The 16,003-nt window shown below is 52.9% G+C and overlaps 1 protein-coding gene across 5 annotated transcripts in view; it reads right to left on the reverse strand.

The window, feature by feature from the left end:
• The window catches only part of LOC147679034 (uncharacterized), a 463,018-nt gene that overhangs the window by 325,751 nt on the left and 121,264 nt on the right, over nucleotides 1-16,003 (reverse strand). The gene's annotated exons all lie outside the window — the stretch shown is intronic.

Consider the following 16,003-nt stretch of genomic DNA (forward strand, 5'->3'; position numbering starts at 1 on the left):
TGGCCATCCACGAAACCTTTACAAACTTTTTATTTTCAGAAACAAACTCCCAAAGCAGGAGTTTGTTTCTGAAAAACAAAATAACTAATGACCCCCCCCCCCCACACCCTTAGATTTAGCCCCAGGTGTGGGGGTCATTACTTACTTTTCCTTTCTGTTCAGCAGGGCAAGATAGATGGACGGCGATGGACAAGTGGTGAGGGACAAGAAAAAAAAGACATTACACTGTTCACCCTAGATAGGGCAGGGGGTGAAATGTCCTTCCTCTGACATCTGTCAAAGGACATATTAAACATGGACGAAGCCATAGGGGCTTTATTGATGCAATACTTAAGGTCTGCTTGTTTTTAAATGCGGCAGGAAGCCAAGGGTTTAGTGAGCAAGGTGCAGTTTTGCATTTCTGACTGAGTACTCCGTCCCGAAAACTCTAAAACAGGCCCCTAATCTCTTAATACCACTAGCAGGGCTCTTTTTGGTATTTTAACATCTGAACCTGTTGCTGCACATAGCCTGAGCTGAGTCAATTGTCCCCTGTCAAACCCCATGTATCCTCGGGCCTCATTTATCAGATGTTTCTTTAAAATTAAGTTGGAAACCAGTGACCTGTTGTCTCTTGAACTGTTTGTTGACTAACTCAGACAAAAGAGGAACAAAGCATAGCAAGTATGATGGATATTCAACATTCTATCTGGGCACTTTGTCCTTGAAAAATATTACCCACTGAAGAACTGAGATCTGGAGACTGCTGATGACTTGCAATCTTGTGCCCCTGAGATAAAATTGCACACAGACCCCAATGGTATTTAAATTCAAGTGCTTGGACTCGTATCTGGCCCCAGAAAGAGGTATTGCCTTGTTCTGTTAGGTTGTGTGTATTTGTAAAGCACACTATCACCTGCAGGGTATCCTGGTGCTGAGCAGGTGTATGTGCCTTGCCCTGGCGTTTATGCAGGTGATTTTGTGACAGAAGAAATCCAAGAGCTTTTGCAAAGGTCTTGTGAGGGGGAGATGTAGCTGGAGGCGATAGGAGGGGAGGAGAAATCCTTGATGATAGCAAAGATTTCCTTGCTGCTGTTTGCGCTGGCATTGATGTGATCTGTAAGAGCCGGGTGCTTGGTGTTATCGGTCTGCTGGAGGTAGCGCATAAGCAGGGGCGTAACAAAAACCTCGCAGCCCCATCAGTGCGGGGGCCCCCCAGTCTTCAGTATCTGAAGGGGGCCCCCTCAGCAATTCGGTAGAGAGCTGTGTCTCACTCTCTAATGAGGCTGCAGCAGTCTGCAGCCTGCCTTGAGCTCCTCGCGCTGCTGACATACATTGTTTCTCTTCAGTCTGTCAGAGCCAGGCCGGAAAAAGGATGGGGCTGGGGGCCCTGGTGCCATTGTGCAGCCCAAGTTTTGTCAAATTGTTTGAGAGGAAATATGCACCAGAGTCTGTCGCGTCACGATTCTGCTCTGCTGTCCTGTCGTTGTTACTTTGCAGAGAATTAATTAATTATGTTACATTTCAGCCCAGCGAGGGCCACATGGCAGGAAAGAGGATTAAGTTTTCTCCACATGTATTTAATCAAATCTAGTAAATGCTGCCTGCCCATACGAACCTTATTATAAGAAGAGAAATGCATGGTCGCGCTAGCTATAAGGCATTATGAAGGCCCGACTAGGCTCCCAAGGGCGTGAATGCGCCAGTCCAGACACTCCACCCTCCGTGATAGGCAAGAGCCTATCACTATCAAATGTATTGCCGGGGCTTTGAGAAAATGTGGTGGGTGTAAGGCTTGTCCACTTACTTTGGAATGTACAAGTTTCATGGAAAGGGGCGACCAATCGGTCCCCCCGAACGTATGGTGGAGTACCCCGATCCCCCTGGGAAGCCATTTTGGGCGGGAGGCGCGTCTCGGCTGGTATGCCCGAAGCGGCGTAGCGGGGCGCGCTTTTTCCCGCCCAGAAGTGGGTTGTCCTAGACACCGAAGCCATCCGCCACGCCCAGGGAGGCGGAAGGGGGCGGGTTCACGCCCGCCCCGAGAGGAATAAAAGGAGCCACAAGCCAAGAAAGCATCCTCTTCTTCCTGTGCTCTGAAGCTGCACCTCCTCGCTGCACGTGAGCTCGAGACGGAACGAAGAGCCATTTTTGAAATTTGTAATTTCTCTCTTTTCTCTTCTAGCGCTGCAAATCATGCCGGGCAAGAGAGTCGCGAAGAAGGTCAGCACCGATCAGATGCTCCGGATGTTGGTAAAGGACATGGCGGAGATGAAAAGGAAAATGGCGGCCAGGGACGGTGCGGGAAGGCCAAAAGACCCAACCCGACGGAGGCCCCGGCCGGCAGAAGGAAGAGGGCCAGGAACGGGCCAAACGACGACGAGGTCCCGGTTCCGGAGGCTCCCCCGATGAGCCCCCCGAGACCGGCGGAGATTCCCGATCCGGCTCCTGCTGAGAGTCAACAGATCCCCGTTGTGGTTACCCCAGTGGACGAAGGGGACATGCCCCCGGAATTGGCCGCCCAGTTGGCAGCATGGCTGGGTAATAGCAGCGGGCGTCCCGCGGCTCCAGGGGACACGGCTGAGGAAGCCAAGCAATTAATAAGGCAGTTGCGGCAGTCTCGCGAGGCCGCGAAACCTACTTATCCGTTTATTTCCCTGCAGGCCCCAGTAGAGCAACCCGCAGCGGGCTCAAGTTCGGCAGCAACGGCGGTTACAGCTTCTAGCTCAGGTAAGCAGCTAATGCCGATTGCGGGGAAGGGGTCGGTACCCTCGAGGAGGGAGAGATTGGCTCAACATATCCCGATGGAGGTCAAAGAACGGATATGGGCTGAGAAATATGTAAACATGTTCTCCTTACTAACCGACCACTACGAGATCGAGCATGTGAAAGTTCAGAAGGAACTCATGCATCCGAGTGTTTGGCGCGCAAAAATGGCCGCCTTTAGAGTCAATGAGACGATAGGTAACTGGGGTAGGGCTTTTGGCATATTTACTTCAATTATGGGGGAACGGAGACCCGATTTATTGACCGAGTTACCTGTGTACCAGTCACGTATTATGGAATATTCACAGACATATAGCGGCAACGAGTGGTTTTGTTATGATAATATTTTTCGTAAAGCCAAAGAGTTCGATGCATCTATGACGTGGGATTGTTATGACTCCATTTCTTGGCAAAAGATGGAGCAATCAGGCATGTTGAAGGCGCCACTAGTGGGGGAGGGCGGGGGTGAACTTTCCCGCCAACCAGCCGGGGCGCCCTTTCGGGCGGGAGCAAGTAACGAGCATCACCCTAAGCCGAGTGGCAATACAGGTAAAAAAGGAGTTTGCTGGAACTTTAACAGGGGAAAGTGTACGAGGCCCCATGGGTCATGCAAGTTTAGACATGAATGTGGGGGGTGTGGACAATCTTCGCATCCCGAGACCATGTGCAGAGCCAAAACGGGTGATAGCGGCAGTAAGGGAAGCGCCAAACAGGTCTGACATAGTCCGAGGGGCGGCTTTACCTACACCGGTTGATACCATGGCAATGATTCCTTGGCTCCGCGAATACCCTGATCATGTCTCTGCTGGGGTGCTGCGAGATGGTTTTTCTTACGGTTTCCGCATCCCGGTGGGGAATTTTCAGGGGAAAGCACAGTGTAGGAACCAACTCTCGGTCCTACATAATACGGCAGTGGTGCAAGCAAAGATTGGGAAAGAGGTGGCCCGGGGTCGGGTGGCAGGACCATTCGACGCGCCACCAGTTCCTAACTTCATTTGTTCACCTTTGGGAGTGGTCCCCAAGAAGGACCGGGGTGAGTTCAGACTGATACATAATTTGTCAGCCCCGAGGGATATGTCAGTTAATGATGCAATAGACCCGGGGCTGTGCTCGGTGAGGTACGCATCCTTCGATGATGCAGTCGCCATGTTGAATCGCCTGGGGCCCGGAGCCCTGATGGCCAAGTCCGACATCGAGTCCGCTTTCCGGTTGCTCCCAGTACACCCGGACGACCAGCGCCTCCTGGGCTTTATGTTTCAGGGGCGCTATTACATGGATAAATGTATGCCAATGGGCTGTTCCATATCGTGTGCTTATTTTGAAAAATTCAGTTGTTTTCTGCAATGGGCATTCACAAGGGTTATGGGGTTTTAGCATGTCATGCATTATCTGGACGATTTTCTGTTTCTGGGGGCAGCTGGGGACACAGAATGTGCACAGGCTCTAGATGAATTTTGTGATTTGATGAGACAGTTTGGTGTGCCATTGGCACCAGGTAAGACCGTGGGGCCCTCAACTTCGCTCGAGTTTCTTGGAATAGAGCTCGATTCCGAAGAAGGTTGCTTCCGCTTGCCAGAAGGAAAAGTGCGGAAATTCAGGGCTTCCCTTGAAGCATGTATTAAGGAAACTAAGGTGAACTTGCATCAATTACAGCAGACTGTGGGACAGTTGAATTTTGCCCTTAGAGTGATGCCAATGGCCCGCCCCTTTTCCCGTTCGATTGCACAAGCCATGGTCGGTCTTAGAGAGGGGCACCACCGCACAAGGCTCTCGGCCGAGATTCGCCAGGACATGCGCATTTGGTTGGCATTTCTGGCGGACTTCAATGGTCGGGTTGTCTGGACGAAGCCGGCGATGTCCTCCGGAGAATTGGGGCTGTGGACAGATTCGGCGGGGAGTATAGGCTTTGGCGCCATCTTTGGCAATCACTGGACGGCCCAAAGGTGGCCGTCATGGTGGCACGAGTGTGGACTTACAAGTAACATTGCTTTTCTTGAATTGTTCCCCATTCTGGTGGCTTTGAAGACATGGCCTGAGGGGTTTAGGGATCACTCTGTGGTGTTCTGGTCTGATAACATGACCGTGGTTGAGTGTATCAATAGTCAGGCAGCACGATGCAAGTGGATCCTGAGGTTGCTCAAGGAAATTGTTTTACTATGTATGCAATTGAACGTGCTCTTCAGAGCGAGGCATGTGCCAGGGGTACTGAATCAGGCTGCTGATGCGCTTTCTCGTTTCCGTATGCAGGCCTTCTGGGGTTTTCTGCCCACAGCGGACCCGGTGGCGGCACCATTTCCCGAAGCTCTCTGGTCTCTCGGTGCCCCGAACTACAAAACCTCGTGGGAGAGAGTTTAGCACCTAGGACAAGGAAGGCATATGAAGGGGCGTTCCGTTCCTATTTGTCCTTTTTGGGTTCAGCTAGGGGAGAGCTTTGGGGTCAGGAAGAATTGGTCATAAAGTTTTTACTGTCTCTACGCAGGGCAGGAAAATCGGTGGCCACGGCCCAGAGGCATCGGGCTGCCATTTCCTTCATGGCACGGGCTCATGGTATCCAGGACCCTACAGCGTCTTTTGTGGTTCAGAAAGCGCTGCGTGGGTGGCAACGCCTTGAGGGTCGCAGAATAGATGAAAGGCAACCTATAGGTCTGGATAGGTTGGCTCTATTAATGTCCGTACTCCCTGCTACTTGTTCATCCCAGGAGGAAACAGTGTTATTCCGGGCCGCTTTTGCATTAGCATTTCATGGGGCTATGCGGGTAAGCGAACTGGTGGCAAAGAATAAGCGGGATACGGGGGGTGGACTGTGCCGAGAGCACATTCAGGTAAAAGGGGAGACGATGATTGTCTCGTTTGTCAGGTCCAAGACTGATCAAGGCGCGATCGGGGACAGTGTAGTAGTCCAGCGGATCCCCGGATCTTCCATGTGCCCGGTTGCATGCGTCGAGGAATATTTGGCGCAGAGGGCGGCATCATGGGGAGGGACCTTGCTGAGGCATGCAGATGCCACCCCACTGACAAAGTTTCAGTTCCAGCGGGTGCTTGCAATGGCAATCTCGGCCGCGGGCCTAAACCCGGCCGAGTTTGGGACTCATTCCTTCCGGATAGGGGCTGCCACAGAAGCTACAGCCAGGGGTCTGAGTGTTGATAAAGTGAAACAGTTGGGGCGTTGGTCCTCGAATTGTTACAAAAGGTATGTGCGGTTGCACATGTTGTGAAGCTGATATCATGTACTCACGCTTCTTGTTTTTTGTTTGGTTACAGTTTCGCAAACCTACGAGGCGGGGCGGACTGTGCAGTCGGCCCGACACCTGGGAACCAGCGGTCAGAGACCACCGGCTGATGAAAGAGTGGTGTGGGTCGTGGGCCACTCATACGTGAGGCGTGCCGGGGACGTATTCAAAGCAGGTGACATGATTCACACAGCTGGGGAATACGGGTACAGGGTGACCTTCCACGGAAGGGGCGGGCTCTGTATTGACCAGTTTTAACCTTTTCTTGAGGGTTTGTTAGGGCGGACGAGGTCACCGCCAGCTATAATCATAGTACATCTTGGGGGCAATGATTTAGTGACCACTGGTAGACGACTACTTCTCGAGGCAATACTATCCACAGTGAGTTGGTTGGCGAGGAGAGTTCCAGGGTGCACAATTGCATGGTCCCATATGATTCCACGAAAGGTGTGGCGGGGGGCTAATTCAGTGTCTGCTATAAATCAGTCTGTGAAGAAGATTAACAACAAGCTTGGTAGACTGTTCCGTACCAGTACTTTGCATTCGATTCCTCATGGTTGTATCAGGGGGGACAATATGTATCTAGAGGATGGGGTCCACTTGTCCCGGGTGGGGAACTCTTTACTAATAGGAGACCTCGTAGCATGGCTAAGGAGTTTACAACATGACCTTTAGGTAGGAGTTTTGTGGGGGGTCCGGATAGCCGGTCAACTATCCGGCCTGTGGCGGTAAGGTCATGATCGGTGAGCAGTCATTGGAAGATCCCTAGGGGGGGGCGTCACCCATTACGGATGGGAGCGCCCGGGGGGAGGTGGCCATTGGCCCCTCAACGGGGAGGCGGTCCCTTCTAAGGACGGGACGCCTAAAGGAAAGGGAAGGCGGTCAAGGCCCCTCCCTGGATAGGAGGGGCTACGGGCCCCTCCTGGGAATTTCCCGGGGCCAGGACATCTGCGACGGCAGATGTGGTAAGTTGTGTAAGGTGGGGAGGGGGGTCTACGCTACCTTCTAGACACCTCACACGAGTCCTCGGACGACCACGTACTTGGCGTCGAGTTAACAGGGGCCCCCGTCAAGACAAGGGAAATTGGTATGGCACACGAGGTGAAGTCCTCTGTGCGACCGCCCCTCACAAGTGAGGGGGGAGTTCTGGTTTAGGGATCTGACACCGGTTACGACCTTGCCGTTGGCCCTTAAAGTTAGGATGTACAATTTCAATTTGTAATGCAATGTTGTAAGGATGTTAGTATCGGCTAGGAGAACCTTTGTATTAGATATATGTTAAGGTTAGCCAAACATCGTAATGTTGATATGAAATTGTACAGGATATGAAACTGTTTATTTTAATGTTTTGATTTTGTTTCATATTTTAATAAATACGGCCGGGAAGGGTAACTCCCTTCCCGCCTTCCAAAAGTTCAAGAACTGTTTCCGGTTTCCCAATTCTTGGGGATTGTGTTGAGAGGGGGTGGCGGGTATCTCAGCCATATGGAAAGGGGCGACCAATCGGTCCCCCCGAACGTATGGTGGAGTACCCCGAACCCCCCGGGAAGCCATTTTGGGCGGGAGGCGCGTCTCGGCTGGTATGCCCGAAGCGGCGTAGCCGGGGCGCGCTTTTTCCCGCCCAGAAGTGGGTTGTCCTAGACACCGAAGCCATCCGCCACGCCCAGGGAGGCGGAAGGGGGCGGGTTCACGCCCGCCCCGAGAGGAATAAAAGGAGCCACAAGCCAAGAAAGCATCCTCTTCTTCCTGTGCTCTGAAGCTGCACCTCCTCGCTGCACGTGAGCTCGAGACGGAACGAAGAGCCATTTTTGAACCCACCCACCATCCCCTGAAGACAGCAAGTTGTTTGGGTGTAAAATTAGTTTCTCATAATTGGTTTTTTTCTTGCAGGTTGTTTCGAATAAAGTTTATGATTCGATGGCAATAAAGTGGATAATTTTGTACGTATAATTGATTAAAGATATTCATCGGGGGGCGTGGCTAGCAGCCGATGATGGCGGCAGCCTAGAAGGAGAGCTCCGTGATTAAGGCGGCTCCCAGATCAATCCGAACATCTATCCGGCAATAAAACTACCCAGGCGGGTAGGCAACGAAGCCCAGGCCCAGGCGGCGGCAGTTCGATTTAGCGGGACCTCAATCCGAGGTCAGGAACACCAGCTACTGTCAGTGCCCCGAGCGGGCCTGTGGGCGACCTCCGGACCGGGAGGCACAGTGAGCGGCACGCCGACAGGAAGTGGCTTGAGTCCGGCAGCCGCCCGCCGGAAACAACCGACCTCGGAGGACGCCGGGGTAATCAGAAGCCGAGCCCTCCAGCATCCGTCACCGGACCGGGGGGAGCCGATCGGCCTGTCAGGAGGCTCAGCTGAGGTGAGGGGAACGCTCAGTGGGGACGGGCTCCGGCGCCCGGAGCGACGACGGGGGAAGCGGACGCCGCCATCTTCGGCAGCGGCGGCCAGAGCACAGAGTCAGGCAGCGGCGGAACCGCGCTACCACAGTGTCTGCACGGCGATCCCCCCCTGGCAAAGCGCACCGGACCCGAGGGCGTCCCCGCCCAAGAACCAACAGAGCAACGGCGCGGGGCACCCGTCCTCGCAACGGAAGGACCTATCTGGAAGCAACCCGGGCCCCCCCCCCCCGTCGCCATCAGGGGACCGAGCACGAAGCTCCGGTGAGCCAGGGTCGCTGTAAGCGGTGGAGGAAGGGGACAGAGGGAGTCCTGCACGCCCCTTACATGAATCAGTGACCCGGCCGGCCACCACACACCAGAGACCAGTACAGATCCGCAAACTCATTGGGACGCCTCACGGGGGCCACACTCAACCCCATAATCACAGCGGGGGCCCAGGGCAGACCCCCAGTAGCTGGCAGAGGAAGATAGCTTGGCCCAGCGAATCCAGAATGGCAGGCAAGGGGCATAAAGGCGGAACAACACAATCACGCCTGGACCGCTTTGCTTATGAAAAGCCCGGCTCCCCCTCCCCCTCGCAGGACGCCAAAGCACAGGCGAGCAAGACGACCGAAGTGACCGGGGGCAAGAAAGCGACAATTGACGACGTCATGCGGGCCCTCACGCAGGTACAGGCCACGGTGGGGTCGATCTCGGCCGAGATCACACTTATAAGGGCGGACTTCCATAAAATGACTGAGAAAGTGAACAATATGGAGGTTGTGACCAAGTCCCTGGTCGAGGACGTCTCGGAACTCCAGATTAGTATGGAACGCATGTCGAAGGAGAACAAAGAACTGCGCGACAAGCTCGATGACCAAGAAGGGCGCTCGAGACGGAACAACATCCGTATTATTGGTGTGCCGGAATCGGAAGACACGAGGGCGATGGACCTATATGTCGAAAATTTGATCAAGGACACTTTGAAGCCCAAAGGACTCTCCGCCTTTTTCACAGTGGAAAGGGCGCACCGGGTGCCGGGGGGGCGCCACAAGACAGGAGCTAACCCCAGACCGATCATAGCGAGGCTCTTCAATTTCAGGGATCGGGACGCCATCCTACAGGCGGCAAGGAACTCGCCCCCTATTAAGATCCAGAACGCGACGCTGGCATTCTTTCCTGACTACACGGCCGAGGTGGCGCGGAGGAGGCGAACCTTTTTTGAGGTCAAAAAAGAACTCAGAGCCAGGGAAATCCCATACTCGATGCTCTTCCCGGCAAAGCTTCGGGTCGTAGCGGACAACAAGACTTGGTTTTTTGAATCACCGGAGGTGGCGCAAGATTGGCTGGAGGGTTGGAGAGCGGCGGGCCCTCGTCGCTCAAATAGACAGAACAAACACCGTTCAGCTGGCCCCCGACAGGGCTCACAAGCCGACGACGAAGAACTAGAGATGCATTCCCCCTTATCCGACCGTCAAGAGGACGAGGCAGACGGGGATCAATAAGCCACAGTCAAGGTCCGACTGACCGGAACATGATATGAACAGGCAACGCCGCCTTGGACACTGGGCGGAAAGGCCTCCGCAGCTGAAGAAGGGGGCCGCTGACCACGGAGAAACCTTCACCCCAGCGAGCAAGTACTATGTTATGGGATGGGATCAGGCACTCTGCTGAGTTGGGGGGGCGGGCAGTTCTGAGTCCGTTGAGCAGGGGGGCAGGGAGGGGGGGAGTTGGGGGTAGAAGGGGGTTTTGGTTTTCAGGTTCTATACAGGGGCAAGTTAGCTACGAAGGGGCACACGAGTATAAGATGGTATTGACACAATGCAACACACAGGGGCACTGCACAGACCTCCAGGACATCCCCGAGCGTAAATTCACAGGCCGTAAACCAACACAGGATGGGGGAGGACACTAATGTAGGGCAGACGTCCCCGCTACTCCTAATGTCCTGGAACGTAAGGGGCCTGGGCGACAAGATTAAACGTGGGCTGGTACTGCAGAGTATAAAGAGGCTGCACCCCGCCCTGGTCTTACTACAAGAAACACATCTCACCGGCACAGCTACGAAGGCCCTAGACAGAAAAGGCTACAGCATGATCGTACACTCTGGGTTCACAAAGGGGTCCCGGGGCTCCGGGATATTAATTCATCGCTCATCCAGGTTCATAGCCCAGTCAACGGCGACAGACACACAGGGGCGCTTTGCAGCGGTACACGGCCAGTGGGAGGGGAAGCCACTGAATGTGGTCTCGGTCTACATCCCACCAGCGCTACACAACATAGCTTTTCCGGAACTAGGGAAATTCTTGTTAGATCTTCCTGAAGGGGATCTTGTCGTGGGGGGGGATTTCAATGCAGTAGCGCAAGACTCCCTAGACCGCCACCCAACGCGCATGCGTACACCAGGGCCGTCCAAACTGCACGACTTCATGGAAGCGCAGGGTTTAGTGGATGTGTGGAGGCGACTACACCCAGAGGATAGGCAATACACATACTATTCAACAGTCCATGACAGCCTGTCGCGGATAGATTACTTCCTGACGTTGGGGGGGGCCTCCTCACTTTCACTGACTCCCAAATTAGGCCGAGAGGGATCTCTGACCACTCCCCGCTTACACTGACTCTGTTCAGTCAGAGAACATCCCGCAGACGACTTTACCCTATTTACCCGGGTTACCTTAAAGAACCGGGCGTCACCAAGGCCTTGAGGAAAGGCACACGGTCCTACCTTGCAGAGAACATGGGGTCGGTGGAGTCGCCCACTGTTCTGTGGGAGGCCTACAAGACAGTCCTCCGAGGACAGGCGATCTCGGTAATCGCACAGCAAAGACGCACACAACGTCAGGAACTGACAGACCTAGAGGAACAACTAGATAAGGCTACACGGGACCACGAGGGGAACCCGACTGGAGACACCCAGCACACGCTCCGACTGGCCCAGCAGAGTCACACCGACTTTCTGCGCCGCCGAGTGCGAGACAATATGTCCGCAACAGCGAGCAGGATATACGACATAGGCGATAAGGCAGGGAAACTTCTGGCATGGTTGGAAAGGGCGCGGGGTGGCCAGCGGGCGATATTGCAACTGAGGGACTCTCAGGGTGAGGTACAAACCAGTCCGGCACAAATAGTGGAACTCCTAGCTGACCATTTCCACTCCGTATACTCCCCTGACTATGAGGTCACACGGGAAATGGCAGAAAGCTCCCTTGTGGGAGTGCCGACCCGCACTCTCTCCCCAGACCAACGGGACGAGCTCGACTCCGATCTGACGGAGGAAGAACTCCAGGCAGCCATAGCAGCAATACACCCCGGGAAAGCACTGGGCCCCAATGGTGTGCCAATAGAATGGTACAAACTCATGTCCGAGACACTGTCCGCACCACTGCTCAATATGTTTAAGGAGTGCCGGGAACGGGGGCGACTCCCCCCTGATCAGCGCACGGCCACAATAGTCGCAATACCTAAGCCTGGCAAACCCCCAGAGGAGTGCGAATCCTATCGCCCGATCTCCCTCCTTAACGCCGAGAGTAAAATCCTGGCGAAACTGTTAGCCACCAGGCTACTGCCCCATCTGGCACACCTTATACACCCGGACCAGTCGGGCTTTATGCCACACCGCAGCACGGCGCTGAACCTGCGACGGCTGCATGGGGTATTGGCCCGAGCCCCGCAGTTGGAGGAAGCGGCAGCGGTACTGTCGCTTGATGCCAAAATGGCATTTGATATGGTGGAGTGGCGCTATCTTTTTGCAGTCCTGGAACACATTGGTATCGGCCCAACGTTCATATCGTGGGTCAGACTGCTCTACACCGAACCCATGGCTAGAGTAACCGCAAACGGACACATATCGAGGGAGTTCCCGTTGGCAAGGGGCACGAGACAGGGATGCCCACTCTCGCCACTACTGTTTGCCTTAGTGCTAGAACCCTTGGCCACAATCCTTAGGACCACCCAGCTGCTGAAAGGTATACAATGGGAAGGTGGAGGCGAGGATAGGGTTTCCCTGTACGCCGACGACATGCTCGTTTACCTCACAGACCTCACGACCGGTATCCCGGTCTTGCTGGCACTATGTGAAAGCCACGGTACGGCCTCGGGCTATAAACTCAATTGGTCCAAATCCGTGATCTATATGGTAAAGGGCGACCTTCCAATACTACCCACAGATTGCCAATTGCTCGTAGAACGCGTTGCCTTTAAATACCTAGGGATACGGATTACAAGGGAGCACTCGACCTTCCTTGACCTGAATCTTAAGCCCCAGCTGGACAAATTGAAGACTGATGTGCGCCTTTGGAAAAATCTCCCCCTAACACTGCTAGGTAGAGCGGCACTCTATAAGATGCTGGCGCTCCCTCGCTTCCTTTATATCCTGGAAAACACGCCGGCGGTGGTTCCCGTGTCGTTCTTCCGTCACGTCTCGGCCCAACTGTCCACTCTCCTGTGGGGAGACAAACCGGCCCGGGTCGCACAGTTTAAATTAACCAGAGACTGGTATAGCGGTGGGATAGCCCTCCCCAACCTTGAACTGTACTACTGGGCGGCTCATCTTAAGGTGATTAACCAGTGGATCCACGCACCACAAGACGACCCAGCGTTCAGGGCGGATAGACACCAACTAGGATTGTCCACTCTGCTAGCCCCACTCTATAACAAAGGGATGGTGAGGAAACTAGAGGGGCCTACCAAACACACTGTAGCCTTATGGCACAAAGCTCAGAGACGGCTGGGATGGGAGGGAGTGATCACCAGGCTCACGCCACTATGGGACACCAAGGCCCTCGGTAACCTGCGCAGCTCCAAGGGGTTTGACCAGTGGGACAACATTGGGATCTCCACGGTGGGCGATCTGTGGACCAGGGAGGGTGTGCTCTCCTTCACGACACTAAGGGAACAATACAACCTTGCGGAGACCGAAACATACAGGTACATACAAATCAGGCACGCACTCCTGTCGGTACTAGAAACTGGTGCGGCGCCTCCGGAGTCGGCTCCGTTAGAGGACCGATTGCTTACAGACTACATGGAGGCCGGGGCAACCTCCCTCACTTATCGGAAACTCATGAACAACCTGCCGGACCCCCTGGGGAAACTAAAGGAGTACTGGGAGGACGAGATAGGGGACCTAGATGAGGCAGACTGGAACGCAGCACTGGCTTCGCCCAGGGAGGCGGGCATTTCCACTCGATTCAGATTGATCCAGTTCAAAGTGCTACACAGGGTCTATTACACCCGCACGACACTGTATAAAATACATAGGGCAGAACACCCACACTGCTTGAGAAGATGCGGGGAGGAGGGTACACTATACCACACTATATGGATATGTCCACATATACAGGATTACTGGCGGCGTGTCACGCGCACGATCGGGCAGACTCTACAGAACCCATTTGCACCAGACCCCAGGATCTGTCTCCTGAATGTCTGGGGCCCAACAGACCTTTCATTGCATGCGAAGAAGTGGGTGGTCATAGGTGTAATGCTGGCGAAACGTGACATCGCGAAAAACTGGGGGGCGCAGGAAACACCGACACTGGCGCAATGGTGCAAAAATATGGATGTGCTTATGCTAACAGAACGGGCAGTGTACCAGCAGAGACATAATCCTCGGAAATGGAACGGGATTTGGTCACCCTGGAACAAATATAGGGGAGACCTCTGTGAGCCCCTGCCCGAGGAAGGAGACGGGGACAGCTCAGAGGATGACGAAGGTCTGGATTGATGGGAGGGAAGGGGGAATGAAAGGTGGAGACGGAAGTTGATACAGGACCATGGGAACCGGCCCGCAGATGACCTACTGAAATGTGTACTTGAATTGAGACCTGATAGTTGCAATTGGGCATTCCAAGGTGAATATAGAACATTGCTAGGAATTGTGGATTTAACCCTGAAAGTAGCACGTTTGAGGTGGGGGGGTAAAATGTTAAAAAAGTTGCACTAATGAATATGGCAGCTGAATGTTGACGCTGCACGGAAGATCCAATGTACGTTACTGTATACCATGTGACAGCAACAACAAAAATAAAATATTTAAAAAAAAAAAAAGATATTCATCGGAGTGTTTTTTAAAGTTTAGATGTTTTAGGTAGAGATGTGATCCTTTCATTAGGTATTTCTCTTGTTTTTAGTCATTTCTCTTGTCGTATTTATTGTCGGGCGGTAAGGTCATGATCGGTGAGCAGTCATTGGAAGATCCCTAGGGGGGGGCGTCACCCATTACGGATGGGAGCGCCCGGGGGGAGGTGGCCATTGGCCCCTCAATGGGGAGGCGGTCCCTTCTAAGGACGGGACGCCTAAAGGAAAGGGAAGGCGGTCAAGGCCCCTCCCTGGATAGGAGGGGCTACGGGCCCCTCCTGGGAATTTCCCGGGGCCAGGACATCTGCGACGGCAGATGTGGTAAGTTGTGTAAGGTGGGGAGGGGGGTCTACGCTACCTTCTAGACACCTCACACGAGTCCTCGGACGACCACGTACTTGGCGTCGAGTTAACAGGGGCCCCCGTCAAGACAAGGGAAATTGGTATGGCACACGAGGTGAAGTCCTCTGTGCGACCGCCCCTCACAAGTGAGGGGGAGTTCTGGTTTAGGGATCTGACACCGGTTACGACCTTGCCGTTGGCCCTTAACGTTAGGATGTACAATTTCAATTTGTAATGCAATGTTGTAAGGATGTTAGTATCGGCTAGGAGAACCTTTGTATTAGATATATGTTAAGGTTAGCCAAACATCGTAATGTTGATATGAAATTGTACAGGATATGAAACTGTTTATTTTAATGTTTTGATTTTGTTTCATATTTTAATAAATACGGCCGGGAAGGGTAACTCCCTTCCCGCCTTCCAAAAGTTCAAGAACTGTTTCCGGTTTCCCAATTCTTGGGGATTGTGTTGAGAGGGGGTGGCGGGTATCTCACCCATATACACAATGATGTGACCTACACGCTTAAGAACCACAGCAATTGTAATACCACAGGGGTGATTTACACCATCAAGTGCCCCTGTGGTTTTCTATATGTGGGACAAACGATTCAAAAGATCAAATGCCGCATCCTCCAACATGCCAGTAGAACACGTTGTAAAACACAGGGGGCACCTCTAGTGGACCATTTCATCAGATTTGATTATGCCCCTAATAGTTTCCAATGGTGGGTCATTGAAAAAGTGAGAGCTAACCCCAGAGGAGGAGATTTGGGTGCCATTTTGAACAAAAGAGAGTGTATGTGGATACACCTTTTGGATACTGTACAGTCAGGATTGAATGAATTGGAGTAGATCAATAGACAGGTGTCTCTTCTGATTGTATAATCATTAGCTGCCATATCACTGATCATAGATGTACTATACCGCAGATTTGATATTGTAATGTAATGTTGTATACTTATGTTTTGTACAAAAATTATCTTTTGTTTTCTGTAAATTATACCATGTGTTAATAACTGCATGTCATATCTGTATTGAGGATTAGAGAACACTTTAAAATAAGTCTATATGCCATTGGTCTAGAACTAAGGAATAGTGGGATAACTTTAATTTTAATAATGGGGGTTTACTGGACCTACTTCCTAATAATGGATTTCACAGAAGATTATAATAACATCAGATTAATGCCCAATATATTAAGTACGGTCATCAATTACTACTA

The sequence above is a fragment of the Lissotriton vulgaris genome, chromosome 11, assembly GCF_964263255.1.
Source record: "Lissotriton vulgaris chromosome 11, aLisVul1.2, whole genome shotgun sequence".
NCBI classification, from domain to species: domain Eukaryota; kingdom Metazoa; phylum Chordata; class Amphibia; order Caudata; family Salamandridae; genus Lissotriton; species Lissotriton vulgaris.